The 14,075-nt window shown below is 37.8% G+C and overlaps 1 long non-coding RNA gene across 2 annotated transcripts in view; it reads left to right on the top strand.

Moving 5' to 3' along the window:
- Positions 1–11,358: 11,358 nt before the first annotated feature.
- Positions 11,359–14,075, top strand: part of LOC135291068 (uncharacterized) — a 99,504-nt gene continuing 96,787 nt past the window's right edge. Inside the window, exons 1-2 of one of the 2 annotated variants that reach the window (XR_010353936.1) lie at positions 11,359–11,783; positions 13,827–13,974. This is a non-coding gene — a long non-coding RNA (uncharacterized LOC135291068). The remainder of the gene's footprint in view (positions 11,784–13,826; positions 13,975–14,075) is intronic. The other variant, XR_010353938.1, reaches the window with a different exon arrangement.

Here is a 14,075-nt window from a genome sequence, read left to right as displayed (position 1 = left end):
TGTATTGAAAAACTACTCATCTGAACAGTGACATCATAGTATCTGCTAAGGAAAGGCAAGGCAGTGGTACAACTAAGTTTGTTGGTAGACATTCAGCAGGATGATCTTTATCTGGTTTATTCATAATGTGTTGCCAACTCTATTTGTGCACCAAGAATCAAACACCCAAACTTTGGATGGGGACTTTACTTTTTTTAAAATTGCAACCATGTGAATCATTCCTTGGAGAAACAAATTGTTTTTCTCCCTTTCATATATAGAGAACCTATAAAAAATACAAACATTATAAGTGTTACCTAAGCTGTATCCAATAGCATTTACTTTATGAATCTTCAGCCTTCTAGAAGCATAGTATCCTTACAAATTAGATATTAGAGAAGATAAAACTCTTAGGGATCTTTTGCAGTGAGTGGAGAGAATCTGTGGCATGTGAAATATCTTTCTACATCCTCACAGATGTAGCAGGAACAACTCTTTAGTCTGTGCTGAGAGTAAATCTGTGGTGGTATCTTTTTTCAGCAGTGGCCTTGGCCCAGGGCAGAACTGCTGCTGTTAGGAGCAGGGAGAGTGGCTACTTAAACTGTGGCATGACCTTTGCTGGCTCATGTAATGACAGGAGCTGATTTGATTGAAGAAGGATGGCCGGTTATAGGGTGTGTCGCTGGATCGTTCATTGAGGGATGTTGGAAACTAACACTATGTTAGTGTTCAGTGCTGGGTCGAGGAGGTTGCTGCTGTAATGATGGAGAGTACAAGAAAATCTGTTTACAGCTCTTAAAGCACTGTTGTTAGTGGACCTATTTCCAGATATTTACAAGTAGGACTAGTATTTCACATGCGTGAAGCTTAAAAGATTTCCTTTGCCATCTAGTTCAAAATGCTATTATAAAGCAGTGAAATGCAGAACACTGTGGCTATTAAAGGTTAATCTAGTTAATATATAAATAGTACCCTGGCATATCTTTGTATACATAACATTTTACAAAATATGTTAAGTACACAAAATAAGTAATATATATAGAAATAACACCTGCTGATGTGCTTGACTAGTTGTTTAATATTGATAAGTGTGTTGCAACATGGTCACCATGTCATTGTAAGATCATTTAAAGTCATGCTTTTATGATGGTGTAGGAGAACAATAAAGCAGCAAGTGCTCATACCCTGAATACCCTGATACATTTGAGCAGATTTTATAGCTCTAAATTCATAAGCATTTCAAAATTAGAATTTTAGATGTAAATTATTTTCAACTCAATTTTCTGTGTGCTGGAAACAGACAGTAAAAAACCCAAGCCTGTCACCAGTGGCTTATTGTATAGCAGTTTTTTTCCCCCTTGTCTCAAAAGTATGAATACAAATGGACATACATACAAGCCTATTTTATGTTACTTTATATATAAACTCCTTAATGTGTTGGAGTTTAATCAAAAAGATTAAGGAGTATTAGCGGTCAGTACTATTTAACACACTCAAAATTACTTAGGTCCTGTGGAAAAAATATTGATGACAAGCATCAAATCAACTTAGGGATTCTTTTGATGTTGAAGCCTCTTTATGGGGTTTTAGGATAAAGCAAATTCACTGTTTTCTTACTTCAGTGTAATCCTGAGCTAGTCATACTTGAATGTGTGTGTTACAAGAAAATTTAATCATGAATTTAAAGCAAGAGCCTTACTCTGATATTAGCAGGTATTGAAGTAAAGTATGCTGAATGAATATTTCATTATTGTGATGCAAGTCACATTTCATTTAGACTAGAAATTAGTTGCTAAGAATTGGGTACATGGGGTGAACAGGGAATTAAGATTCACTGAAAAACATAAAGCAGTTAGACTGTACAGTCTCTATTGGAAATAAGGTTCCAGATTTTTGTAGGCCACAGGAACTGTTCTACCCTTAAGGAATTGTAGCTGATAGAATAGGGAGAAGTAAGACAATGTTTCTTTTCTCAATGTTTTGCTATCAATTAGAAGTTCAGGCATGGAAATACTTTTTGGGACATGAAAGTACTGTTGCAAGTTGACTCTTTCCTAGTCCCCAAAACAGACATAGTCTTCTAATGCTCGTCCACATTATGGTGAATTTAGTAACAAAGTGCATCTGGGTGTATCTCTTGTGTAAAGTAAACCTTAATAAAATCTTATCTTTGTGCATTTAGCATTGCTTCTTGGTAGCCTCCTCCTCCTCCTCCTCCTCCTCCTGTCTCTAAAAGGTTTCAGTAAGATGATGAGAATGAGGTGTATCACAAGGAAGGATGACAATAAAAAATATAATTTGAATTTATATTTAAACTCAGTCTAGATGTTGTGCTGCATATCCATGTTTTAACAGAAAAGGCCAAGATTAATGAGACATATATTGCAATCACAGCTGTTTCAGCCAGCTCTAGAATAGAAGCTACATGTAGCCAGATACAGCAGACTTTTGGGAGATGGAATGTAAATAAGAAAAGCAGTTGGCTTACAGAATATATTTGTAGTGCAGATCTTTTATCCATGTGCTCCTACCCTTTAGAAATAAAGCTTTTGTGTTGATTCAGTGTCTAATCCTGTCTCTGTCTTTTCATTCTTAACTTTTGGGCACTGTATTTGGGAGGTCTCTGTGTGACATGACTGTGTAGTAATTAAGATCACTTGTCAATACATTTGATGTCAAGAGATGATATGAGTGTCTTTATCAATATGAGGTCAGTTATTTTGATAAATAGATGTAGTAATTTTACTTAAGTGTTCTGTTTCACAATGAATGTTCTTAGTCTTTTGAATTTAAATTAACTGCTTGCAGTTCTTTTCATATTTTTTTTTTAATTTCCCTACAAGCATGTTTAAAAATCAGAACTCTAGTCTGACAAGTTTCTTACCCTCCAATCTCCCTACATCTGGAAACTGGACATGCATGCCCATACATCTAGGTATGAATCTATATACTGTGTACAGTGCTGTGTCTTTTTAGAGGAAAGTATACAAACTTGTATGTTTTCAGAATTCAGTCTGTGTGGTAATGTGTAAGAATGATGGCAAGAGTGTATTTTTTTTTAAAAAAACAACATGAAATGTCTTTATTACTCCAAGTTATAGATCTAGTACAAAGTGTCTTCTTGTGTGACCATTAGAATTTCTGTCTCTGTATTGCTAAGCAGTTTTTCATGAATTTTCAATTTTATAATTTACTCTAACTGTGAAGAGAGGAAATGAAAATTAGGAAGTACACATGAGGCAAAATGAATAATTCTCCCACTCTACCTTCCTTCAAATTTAAGGACACTGTAATTTATTCTTACCCAACACTTAGCAAAAAGCGGCTCCTATTTAATCTTTGTAATCCTGGCTTTGAAGCTTCTGCTGCTTTGTAATTTTCTTTAAGAGTGGCAATCACAGCAGTGGTTTTGATTAAATGATTACCCATAGGCCTGCTCTTGAATGAAATGACAGATGTACTCTGCTAAGATATAAGCAAATGCTGTGAACTTAGTAACTTTCTACAGAGTGAGCAAATTCAAAATATCATTATGTATTATTATTGAGAATTACTTGCAACACAAAGCATAATATGCTACTTTATTTGACTAGCTTTCTTTGTATGGGGGAGCAGGGGAAAATCCTAGCCTGGTTGAGGTCAACCTTCCACAGCAAATCTTGCAAGTGTGTATGCATAGATGTAAAGTGGTTGTGTCAGCAAGTGCTACCTCAGTAAGAGATTGAACAGTCTGAACATCTTTCTGCCTTTCTCTGTTGTGCTTTAAAGTCTTCATTTCCTCCTTGACAGGTTTTCCAGAACTATGTGAATCACATTAAATCTTCTTCTACTATGAGGCTGACAGTTTTCTGAAAAGAAATTCTACAAAATATCAGCATGAGAATACTTAACATCATGTTTCCTCTTAGGTTTTCTTAATTTATTTGTAAGCACTTCTGTGTGCTGAAGTATAATGTTTAGTGGCACCCACAATAATAGTAGCATAAAATGAAACATTTGCAGCTTCAGGAAAATTAGTGAAAAGTTATGAGTCTCACTGAGTTTGTCCTATGTAACTGTTTTGCAACTTTGAAATTATTCTCTTTTTTTTGGCTTCCCAAAGCAACTTTTTTTTCTTCTTTCATGTTAAATAACAAGCCTGTATTTGATTGTTGTTGGCTACAGGTTACACTCAGCAGCAAGGAGCAAAGGTAGATGGTTTCCCACAGCAGTATCTAATACTCAGTGGTACTGACATAACTAACTTTTCCTGGTATTATCCTGGATAGGAACTTTTCAGTTTCATTAGAATGCAATTAGCCAAGAGCCCAGAGCTTGCATCTGGAATTATGCAGGTATTATTTAGCTACTGAGAATAACAAAAACCAATGCCTCAAATAGTAATTTTTTATCAGTTGCATGGAAAATATATTTCCTTTTCTGGTAATGCCACATAAGACTAGAAATGTGCAAAATGCAGCCTCCCTTCTGGTCTTTGCTACCGTGCCTTTACTTCTTTGCTCCTTACTGTTGTGTAGAAATCTGTCAACCTTTAGTAAGTGTGACTTCTGGAAGTGGGACAAAGCAAAAGAATTGGAAGAAACTGAAAGAAATGGATTGGTAAAAGGAAAGGCCAAAGGAGGGAAAGTTAGCAAGCAGATGTGAGACAATTTCCTTTGCTGGAAAAGCCCCAGACAAAACAAAATCAGAAACAAACTAGAAAGGAAAAAATATTAGAGGAAATCAGAGGACACTAAAACACACCTGATATTTCATCATGGTCAATATTAATATCAATAGGGTCATCTTTACATTATGGTAATACTTATAGGTTTGTTATGCTGTGCTCTTTCTGCAGAGATGCTACCCAGTTGTTTCTGCAGAGTGATCTCCCACTTGCTCATGTTGACCAGACCTCCCAGTTGTCCTTTACTCTTTCCATCCTTTTCTCATGAATCAGAGAGAATTTGTAATTTCACCCATGATTTGCTTCAGCAAAACTGTACTGTCTTTGAAAATGTGTTGGTTTTGGGAACAGAAATACCAGTGATGAAAGGAAGAAAATAAAATGAGGTATGAGGTCAAAGAAAAAGAATGAGGAGACAAAGAAAAAATGAGATGTAGACTGAAAGGTCAGGAGGTCTATTCCCATAAGGATCACTACTGGACTTTCCGGCATAAGTGTGAAGTCACTCCTCCTTACCGTATCAGTACGGTCTAGATTACTTTAAATGCTTAAAGTAATTGCATTTTTAAAATCTGGATCATTCTGACAGAGATGGCCTAAAGAGAAACTTTTATATGTGATTATTCAACAGGTCTCAGGAAAGAGCAGCCTTCACATGTGGTTATTAGCAGTGATCTTTAACCAGGTTTAGCTGCAATGTAAACAACATTTTTAATGTAGCTTAGGTTTTAATACATTTGTACTTTGCTGGAAATTTGCATGCCTAATGTAAAGTCCCACATATTTTTGAAAATACTGACTTTTGAAAGCAAATGCTTTAGGTCAATGTGGTACATATAGCATAGTATAAAGTCATAGTGGTGTCTTTAAGTAACACTGGGACATACTTCAGCTTGCTTGATGGTTAAGTCTTGTTGATAGCTAAGTTGTTTCACAAAATTGCTTCCTTTTTTTTTTTTTTATTCTAACAGGAATGCTAATCAGTTAAAGGCCTCTTGCAATCTCTCCTTGCTACAGAAACAAATTAGCGGGATCTACTCCTCAAAAAGTTTCTTTTACAGGTGTTAAGACGATTAAGTAAGCATACTATTTTACATAAGAGAGAAAGAAACAAGAAACAGAATAATCTTTCTCATTATTTCATGTACATAGCAGATGAATCTGTGTGATTCAGGCCTCACATATATCTTTATGTACAGGTGTGTATGTCTTAACTTGCAGAACTCCCTGTTTGCCTTAGTAGGTTGTTCTCAGTGTGGAAAAAAAAAAAGAGTGCAATATTTTTTAACTAAGTCAGGCATATTGTACACTCTATTGCAAAATGCAATAGAGTGTACAATATGCCTGACTTAGTTAAAAAATAGGCTGTCAAGGGAGTGTGTCCATAGCAAAACTTCTAAAACCTCATTTTAATTAGAGGGAGTTTGCTAATCAGTTACTGTTCATCTGCACTGCTGACTGAGGATTTTGGCAATCTCTAGAACCTGTTTAAAACATTAGAATTTCGAATACTGACTAACAGCTTCATAACATTATTGTTTTGCACGTGTGTGATGGACACAAATGTGCTTATACATGATCAATAACATGTCTTCAATATTATATCCCATATTGTTGTACTGTAAATATTTGCACAATGTATAGATTCCATATTCTGCTGTTTCTCAAGTTCTTGAAATTTATTTGAAAAGCCAATGCGTTTGCTTTATGAAAATAGAAGTATGCATGTTGAGCTGTGGCAAGCCAATTGAGAGAAGACAAGTAACACAATGAAGTTAATTTTCCTTTTAAAGATACAAACAGTGATTTAAACCACTAGAAAGGTGCCTAACTATCTCTTTCTGGACTAATCTCTCTATCCCACTGTTGTCTCTTATCCAATAAGCCAAGTCATAAGACTGGCAAATGTTTCTTCTGGTGCAAGTATTTAAGAGTTCACACATAAGCACAGCCTCTTGTAAATGACAAACATCATTATTTGAGCATGGAAATAGCTCAAATAATTCAAGAACTACACTGAAATTCCAAAAATACCAAAGCAGATTTTTCCTGGTCTCCCATGCAGTTTGCAGCATTCTTCTTATATTGTGTTCAGATTCAGCAGCCACAACTTCAGCTCCAGCCTGTTTAACCTTGGCACCAGTGCTACTACATTCTAGTGATTTGTAGGAAATCAACGTTGCTGGTCCTACTGTTTGGGGATTTTGTGTGTTTTATCGGTTGGGTTTTTGAGGTTTTTTTTGGTTTTTGGTTGGTTTGTGTGTGTGTGAGTGTGTGTGTTTTGGTTTTGTTTGGTTTGGATTGGTTTTTTGTTTGTCTAGGTTGTTTTCTTTTTGTTTGATTTGGTTTTGTTGTTTGGGGGTTTTTTTATTTTTTTGTTTGCTTTGGTTTTTTGTGGTTGTGACTGAGAATACTCAGAAAATAAATGTAAATTACTGCTTCATCTTTGTTATTTTTCCCAATAAGTACTAGACTAAGGAAAAGTTAGATATAAAAAAAAATTAAATTTATCATTTGATTATATCATGAAATAAAATATTCTTGTAGGGGTTATGAAAGTTGTTATTGTAAATACTTTGTAAAATATAGAAGTAAAAGCATTTGAAATAGGTCGGTGTTTTGGAATGGCAGGTTTGGCAAATTGCATATTATTCCTTCTGGAAACTCTGCACATCTGTAAATGCAGATGTAAAAATACGTCTGTGTTTTTACTTCTATTACTTGATCAAAATATAGAACTACAGAAAGATCTGTTGAATGGTCAGTTCCTGTTTGAACAACCTATGCCACATTTTGATTTTTGAGGCACATTTGTGAAAAGAAAGGAAAGACTCCCCAGAAACAGTAAGCAGGAAATCTAGGAAGACTTGTTAGGGAAAAAAAGCCACTTCAGTTTTTATGTTTGTTTGGACTTGGGGTACTGAGGGTACTGAGTGATCCTGCCTGTATATCTAATAGTTCACCTGTAGTGAACTCTAGTAATAAAATCATAAAAATAAGCAATAACTCATGACATGACTATCCATATATCGCTGCCCAGAATCTTCATCTTACATCTCACTGCAGTGAAAAGATGTTTTGTATTAGATGAGCCTACCCAATATCAAATTGTGATCTGCAAATGACGGAAATTGCCTTGTAAGAAATAGATGCAGTTTTTGACAAAAAAACCCCACTCCCATTTACTCATGGTTTTCTTTGGAGGCTAATTCCAAACATGAGGCAAGAAATAGCCTACCTTTGGGCTGTTCAGTTTTGTCTGACTGATTTAAAGGCAGTAACAGAATTACTTCGTTATAACTTCCCCTGTAGACAAGCAGGTTCTTTATGCCACTGTTTCAGTCCAAGGAGCCAAATAATACCTTTTTTATTGCAGTATTTTTAGACATTGGATACATCTGGAAAAATATTCAAGCAGATAATTAGATTGCATTAGCAATGTGTCTGTTGTGGTTTCCCTGATCCCAAAGAAGGCAGCCCTTTATGAAGCACTTGGCCACAGACTCTGCAAAATCTGCTGTGTAAATTGGCCCACACTAAAGCATGTGGAAAACATTTTTTGGCTGAAACTTGAAACCATTCATGTGGCTTTGAGACAGGGAAGCTCAGCCTGCCAACATCAATAGAACTTTGTACTACAAACCAAAATGGTCATTTAGACATGTGTACTTTCATGCTCGCAAATGCACTGAGGTCAAATATTTTTTAATCTTGGGAATTTTTCCTCTTTATACAGCCTCGTATTTCATGCAGGAAATGAGGCTGAGTACAACAAACACAAATCATTGAGAGTGACAGGGCATATTGGGTTCAAAACCCAGCTTTGACTGTAATTGCTCTCCAAAGGCCTTTGGCTCAAGGTAACTGTTGATTTAGTTCAGCTGTTTCAAATCAGCACTGTAAGGTCTTGCTAAGACAAACTGGTTAGGCCACATTACATTTGTACCATTGGATCCCTCGGGTGCAAGTATAACACAGTTAGCATTTTAAAAGATTGCATTTGTCTGTACACTGCAGGCGGCAATTATGAGCAGGAAAATCTTTTGTGAAAGATGGTATGACCTTGCTTTGGTGAAAGAGTGATAATGGCTTCTTGTGGAGGTAAAAATAATGTTTCTATTCAAGGTTCAGAGGGAGACCCCACCTTGTTTCTCATGCAAGTCAGTCTTGACAGAAATTTGTTGCCATTATTTTGTTTTGCTTTGATAGTGCTTGTTTGGCCAAATAACACATATCTCTAAAATGTCTAATTTCTGTTACCGTCCTGCTGCAGAAATATTGCACCACCTTCTGAGGGAGGTGAGGTTACTAAAGAAAAACTACTTTCTCCCTTTATGAATTAAGAAATTGACGCTCACTCAATTCCATGTTTTAGTTTTCTGTATTATTGACTGCTTCTGACATAATCTGGGTTTGACTTTTCAGCAAGGGAAATCCTGGAGGATTACCCAACAGAATATAAATCTGCTTGGTGTATTATATTCTCTTACTGTTCTTAGCAATGTAAGTGCTGAAGTTTGATTTATTCCAGTATATCCATTTGCCTGTCTACAGTCAGAATTTGCATAGTAAAGATGTAATCCCTGAGAAGGAAAGCATGCTGAGCTTTTGCCAGGTTTAATTCACAGAGCCCTGTTTTACAAGTTAACTGTTCCTGGTCCGGAGGTTGTTACTGAGTGTTACACAGTGGCCTAATTATCACAGCTGAAATCAGCTGGCCAGATCAAAGTGTCTTAAACAGAGTAGTAGGCTGTAGAAGCAGGAGGTCTCGGAATAACCTGACACCCTACTTAATAGTCAGCCCCCACTGACTGAAACGTGCTGAAACCCATTGATCAGGGATTGTGGTGCACAAGGTATGTTGTCTACAGCACATTCCCTGTGTATTCCACATGAATTGGGAATGGCTGGCACAGGGTTGGCTGTACTGGCTTTCTGCCAGCTGAGCAAGAGAGGTGAGCAGGTGATCTGGGGACAAGTCTGATTAATTTTGAGGATACTAAGTGTTGCATGCATGTGTGTAGGAGGCTGTTTACTAATATTAGAGTGCATTTTTGATGTTTCTTACGAATTTTGCCTTTAATTAAAACATTTCTGAAGCTGCTTTTGTCCTTATTTTTCAATCACAACACATATGTATTCTCAAATCTAGTGTTTCTTGGCAAGAACTCTGATTAATACCATCTTCATTGTCTTTAGTTACCATTGAGGGGGTGCTTTCAGTTCCTTTACTGCCTTTTCTAAGTAAGTTCAGTTAACTGCTGTTTCACAATCTTAATTGCCTGTGTTCTGCCAAAGAGACATAAGAAGTCCTCCAGGATGAGGTACCTTTTCTGAGTCATGGGTTACATTGAGCCTGGTCATTCTCAGGTGAGCATGCATTTTTCTGTGCTCCAAACCACCTAGAAACATTGTTAGTACAGGCTCAGCCTGAACATAGCAAGTCCTCTCTCAGAGCTTGTATTCTAGTTTGGATTTGGTAATGTGTCTTGCAGCTTTGAGCTGACTGGAATATAGGCAGGGCAAGTTCATGTTGGCCTATAAATTGCTGCATATATGTCTCCCTAATGGAGATGTATAGGCTGGATAAGAAACTTGCACTGTGAGTTATTTGTTGCCTTGGTCTAAGTAAGAAGAAAGTTTCTTCTTTGCTCCATGAAACATGGTTCTGTTCTCTTTTTACATCAAATTTAATTCTATGAAATTATTTATACCCACCTTGCTTTCCAGAAGCTGACAATTCCATGTACCAGATAAAAACCCAAAGCTGCTGGTTTATCTATTGCTATTTTAATTACTTTTTCTTAAGGGAGAAAGGGACTAGATTGTGGAGAGCTGTAGCCTGTAGCATGATCTGATGTTGGAGAAGTTTGTGGAGAACTATGTCCTGTGAGGGGGACCCCACACTTGAGCAGAGGAAGGACTTCTCTCCCTGAGTGGCAGGAGCAATGTGTGATGAATTTACCATAACCCTCATTCCCTATCTCCCTGAGCTGCTGCAGGGAAAGAAGTAGAGCTTGAGATGGAAGGATGTATAAGAGGAAGGTGCTATACAAGATTTATTGTATTTCTCATTATCCTGCTCTGATTTTTTTAGTAATAAATTCAGTTAATATCCCCAATGCGAGTGTGTCTTGCCCTTGACAGTATTTGGTAAGTGATATCTCCTGGTCCTTATTTTAAACCATGAAGTCTTTGTTATATTTTCTGTCCCCTGTCCACTTTTAAAAGGGACGGATGGAGTGGCATTTCCTGGGGTCAACCCACCACAACTGCTGAATAGAGATCCATGTGACAGAGAAACTAGAAAAGACTTCATAGCTCCTCACACATGTGCATATCTAATACTCATTATTAAGACCTCCAAAGCATTCTCTAAACATTAAAGAAAATTTATTCCTTTTACCCTGTGAGGTATTTGGGAATGAATGTCAATACAAACTCATTCGTTTATAGCCAGATAATAGTTACTTGAAATTTTATTGTCTTTTCCTGTTCTTGAAAGGATGGATGTTATGTCTTCTGGCAAAAGTCAATTTTTAATAGTAGTAACTGGGATTACTTTTAGCACAGATTAGAAAACAAACTAACCCCATGTTGGAGACTGAAATATTCCAGTTTATGACTTAATCCTCATGAAGAACCTTTGCCTAGTATAGAAAAAACTGTGTTACAAAAGCTGCAGAGAAGACCCCCACACCCTAAATGGAGCCCTGACTGAGGCCCTACACCGCTCACTGATGAAGATAAGTAAAGTAACATCTCCGGGCTGGGGGAGAAGAGTGAATTCACAGCGCACAAGCTCAGCACCTTCGGAGGGGAGGCCGCAGCCCCAGGGCTTTCAGCTGCCGGCCCGCACCGGTCTCACACGAAGGGGGAGAGGCTCCGGGCTGTGGGGAAAGGGCTCTGGCGAGAGGCAGTGACCCCATCCTGGCCGTGCAGAGGGCTCAGCCCAGGGGCCCCTCGGCCCCGGGGGAGCTGCAGCCGCACGAAGGACACAGGGGTGCCATGGCCTGCCGCAGGATCCCCCGAGGGCTCCCGGCCCTGCCCCGGTGCCGCAGAGCCGCGGGGCTGCAGGGGACGGGGCCAGACCGGGGCCCTGCGAGGGCGGCACCTGGGCGTCCCCACCGGCCCGCAGGTACAGTCATCCACGGGATTCTAAAATGTTTGGTCTGGTGGTGGTCTTGCACAGTGGAGGCACAGCAGTGGGGGACCCTCACCACCAAGACCAGATGGAGGGGAGCAATGAGACATTGTTGGGACCCTCGGAAGGGTGATATGTGTCTACCTAACCCCTGTCACTCTCTCCCTGCCCTCCCACCCCCTATGCACACTTCTGTTTCTATTTTCTCTCTTTGCCTCTTTACTATTAAATAAAATATATCAATTTTTTGGCACCAAGATCTAACCTCATCTGGCTTTAATCATGTCATTTGGGTATATTTCAAGTCATTCTGGATTTGATCCACTTTATTCACAGAGAATTAGTTTCCTCTCCTCTTCTGTGTTTAAAGCAGATCATAACACCCCAAACCAGAGAGCATAGAGGGTCACTGCAGGTCTTTTTAGACATTAGAGAGTGAAGATAACACCAACATCATGCACAGTTGGAGGATTATGTTAATGAAGACCAGATTCTGGACTGAGGGAAGAACTTACAGTAAATATATGCAGCGTTGTATGCAAAACCATTTTGACACCCTGCTGAAAATTATTTTTATGCTTCTCTACTTTCTGGGAGAATATATTTGCATTCAATTTATGGAATGATATTACACCGATTCTGATTTATAAAAAAATTAAGTGAATATGTTGCAATACCATTAAGTATTAAGCATTTTCCAGTCTCACTGGGAAATAGATTCCTGAGTAATATTCTGCAAATGTTGACATATCTTTTTTTGCTTGGTACTTGCCCTTGAAACTAATTTGTTTGTCCCTACTTAATTGTGTAAGATTCCCATTATTAATAATGTTCCTCGTATGCTCCAAATTCGCTAATATTACAGTAATGAATCTGAGGCATTCTTTCTTTCCTTTCCATAAGAAAATCATCACATGTAAGAGTATAGCAGACTAGTACAAATAAGAACTTTCATAAGTAAAATTTTATTTTTCCCCAACAAAATTAAATAGCAGTAGTTTTCTTTCAGATCAGCATACTGAACATTGTGCTGAAATATGTGTAGAATAACTTGAAAAATAAATTTGTCACCAGCAGTTTCCCTCATTAACAAAATTAATGTGTCTCATATTTAGCGGTCAAGTCTGGTGTGACAAGCAAGGAAGCAAAAGCATAAAGAAATAACTTAAACAGATGATCTTCCAAACACAGTCACAGAGCTGGTGCCCAGCCAAAATGGCCTTTTCAAACACCTCAGAGGTGACCGTTCAGGCTTCTCAGCCAAGGCCACTTTGTATCATATGTTGGGTTTGCAGTTTGTTTTCATCACTGCCTTTGAGAGAGGCTGAGACCTTGCAACTACTGCTAAAAGTGATTCACTTTCGTGCCCCTCTAACAGCAATTCATAAAGCTAGAGGGTTTGCTCTTGAACACTATAACTTCTGATTAAAGTGGTTTTCTTTTTTGTTTTTATGCTGGTTAGATAATTTTCTATCTTTGCTAGTATGTGTCTGCACTGTCTCCCCAGGTGTAAAACACTATAGACAAAATGTTAAAACTCCTGCACTTTGCACTTTTGGAAGGTCATTTAACCTTTCCCTTTTTATCTGTGGGGAAAGCTTCCTCTTTATCTATCAGCATTTACTTGCCTGTGTTTGTTAAGCTTCTTTTCACATGCTTTTAGGCCCTCCTTGTGTCCCTTTGCATAGAAAAGCCTATGTGAAGCACAGGGTTTAGATAAACATACTGATAGTGAAATGATGAGAGACATGAGGGGAGGGAAAACTCAGGGATCTGGAAGAGCGGAAAGAAATATTTCTCACAAGGAAAATGCAAACCATGCATCTAACAAGCCCAGACTGTGCTAGATGACAAGCCCAGAGAAATCCTGTCTTTTTCCTAGTCAAAGCTTTTTTTGCACAACAGTGAAACTGATTATCACCTTATAACAAGTTTTGCTTTTCTGAAAACTACTTTAATTCTAAGATTCCTGCTCAAACTGGGCCAACTTAATTTTCATTCATTCCAATGGGGAATGATGTTTTTTTCTTTTGTCAGAAAAAAAAAAGAATGAATGAAATAATGGAAGAATAACTGAGGTTCTGTGCTGCTTCCCAGGGACCTCACACATCCACATCCTACACTCTGAGTCTCTTCTCTATGAAAATACACATCTATTGAATTAATAGAAAAGCCTGACCTACAGGTAACAATAAATCACACTAAACTTTGTCCTTCAAACTGATAGTCTGCAGAATTTAATGTTAAAAGCAGTGAAATACAGGCTTTATGAATTCATGACTGTTC

The sequence above is a fragment of the Passer domesticus genome, chromosome Z (assembly GCF_036417665.1).
Source record: "Passer domesticus isolate bPasDom1 chromosome Z, bPasDom1.hap1, whole genome shotgun sequence".
NCBI lineage: Eukaryota > Metazoa > Chordata > Aves > Passeriformes > Passeridae > Passer > Passer domesticus.
Note: the sequence above shows the minus strand (reverse complement) of the source record. Positions and strands in the feature narration are given on the sequence as shown.